The sequence below is a fragment of the Acomys russatus genome, chromosome X, assembly GCF_903995435.1.
Source record: "Acomys russatus chromosome X, mAcoRus1.1, whole genome shotgun sequence".
Taxonomy (NCBI): Eukaryota; Metazoa; Chordata; class Mammalia; order Rodentia; family Muridae; genus Acomys; species Acomys russatus.
The window spans coordinates 76,417,696-76,420,141 of NC_067169.1; the positions used below are offsets into that span (position 1 = coordinate 76,417,696).

The 2,446-nt window shown below is 37.9% G+C and overlaps 1 pseudogene; it reads right to left on the minus strand.

Moving 5' to 3' along the window:
* Window positions 1-497: 497 nt before the first annotated feature.
* LOC127186091 (uncharacterized) lies at window positions 498-622 on the minus strand (annotated as a pseudogene).
* Window positions 623-2,446: the final 1,824 nt, after the last annotated feature.

Here is a 2,446-nt window from a genome sequence, read left to right on the forward strand (position 1 = left end):
AGGACAGTGTAAATGCATTTTGTAACTTTTATCTTACTGACTTTACGTAAAGTATATCAAATGAAAAAAATAAGAATACATGTAATGTGCCCACACAACGACTTCTCTGGAAATGCCCACAGCATTCCATAATTTCCCCAAACTCAAACCAAAGTATATGCCCTTCACCTGGAAAGTGGGTAGAAAGAGTGTGGTGTGCCTATACAACACAACACGACTCAACAATGAGACAGAGTACCACACATTCTCTGTCATGGAGAAATCTTACAAACATTCTATGGAGTAAACGTGCTCCACACAAAAGACTATTGAGTGATTCTGTTCATACGAAGAAAGTGGGTTGATGGTTGTATACAATTGAAGGTAGAGACAATGCTTAACTGAAAACAAGAGACCTTGTAGAGATCACAAATGTAAAATTAATTTATGGGGATGACTTCACCATACAGTAATGTTAGTAAAGTACTGAGTTATGCAGTTGAAATGACTGGATTTTTAATATCCCTTGTATGTATCAAAACTCGTACTGAACAATGAGTTCTGGGTTGAAAAAGAGGGTTTATTTTTGCACCTGTCCAACCTGCCTTTGTCCACCAGCTGAACAAAAACACATATAAGTGCTAAAAGTGACTAGACTTTATAGTAATAGTAAGATCATTATAAACATTAGCAATGACAGGCACGTAGACAGCCTTAAGTACTTGGCATATAGCAATTCATTTCATCCTCACAACAGCCCTATGAAGTAGATAATATCATTTATTCCCTTTTCATCAATAAGGAAACTGGGGTACAAAAGTAATAACTTGTCACAAAGCACACAAAGATTGAACACGAGTCCCATTGGCTGGACTCTGTAATTTGTGATCTATTCTAAACCATGGCTCTATTTGTAGAGGAGGAAACAGGAATGCACAGATACTCTGCCATATGGCAGCGTATGGAAGAAATCACAAGGACTGCTCATTAACAATTCCATAGTAAACAGCAATGAGAGAACCTAAAAGCGACCCTTCTGTGTATTAGTCTGTAAACTCTGAGACCCTATACACTTTATAATAGCTCATGTATTCTTTTTGTGGATCTATTTTTACATCAAAGTGCTGGTTATCTTTATTTGTTAGAATACACATTTTTAGTTTTCCCTGAACATTTTTCATATCTTTTCCCAGTTCTTTGGGAGTATGTTTTCAGGAGATCAAATTCTCCATTAATTACCATGACGTGTTTTCTGCTACATTTTATCCTTCCATTGGTGAGCCCCAGAGTGCTCCAAGGCTGGGCTGGACTGGGCTGAGACACACTTCATGAAAGAAGGGCCCGTGCTATTTGTGCTGCTTGACAAAACCTTGATTGGATTGGATTCCAGACTATGGTGAGCTATATGCTGTGACGTTCCCAATCCCCAGAACACCCTGAGTTGCAACGTGGTTACTAGTTGCTGAAAATATTACTGCTGACCAACAGGGGAAGAGATTCTGTGTACACAAGAAAAGAAACCCATTTGCTGAAACTGTCTGGATTTGTGCCTACAGGGTGAGAGTGATTCTGCCTCTGTCATATGTATGTCTGTGCAGAAGAGGCTTATTTATTTATTTATCTGGGTTTCTTTTCTGCTCAAGATACTCGCATGGAAATAGAATATAAAAACAACCAAGAGATGGAGAGTATCTTTACCAATACAGAAAATAATAGCTTGTAAACTTTTAACTGTGCAACAAATGCATAAAATTAGTGCTTAATGTTTAAACTAATAAACGTTTTGTGATCAATCCTTGATTCAGTAATTTTGAGGGGACCAGGAAAAGACAACAGGGTTGATTTGTAAGATGTACTTATTGTATACTAACATAACACCTTTCAAGGGCATGCCATGAGAAAACAGGATGCCCTTTTCGTGAAAGCCTCTCTTTTTAAAGTTCACATTTACTAAAGACTGACAGAAAATATTTGGAAGACAGAAGGTTTTTTGGTTGTTTTTGTTTTTTCTGCTTGCTAGCTATAGGCTATGTCGAATATTCTCCTTCGATATGAAGATGCAGCAAAATAAAAACAAAACATTATATAGGATTTGAAGTGTGTAGCTCAAGGGCAAAACACTTTCCTAGCATGCCCAAAGACTTGAGTTAATTTTCTAGTCTCTCTCTCTCTCTCTCTCTCTCTCTCTCTCTCTCTCTCTCTCTCTCTCTCTCTCTCTCTCTCTCTCTCTCACACACACACACACACCACAAACAAGATACTGTACAACCCACCGAAAAAAACATAGATTGAAAATCTCATTTGCACTCAAATCGGAGATCTGTACCACCAGCTATATGACCTTGGACAAACTAGATGCCTAAATCATCTTTCTTTAAGAAGGAGATAGGATTGCACTACCACCCTAGCTGTGGTACTCAATTATTCAAAGCAACTAGTAATATGTCAAGAAACTACAGTCCCCTGT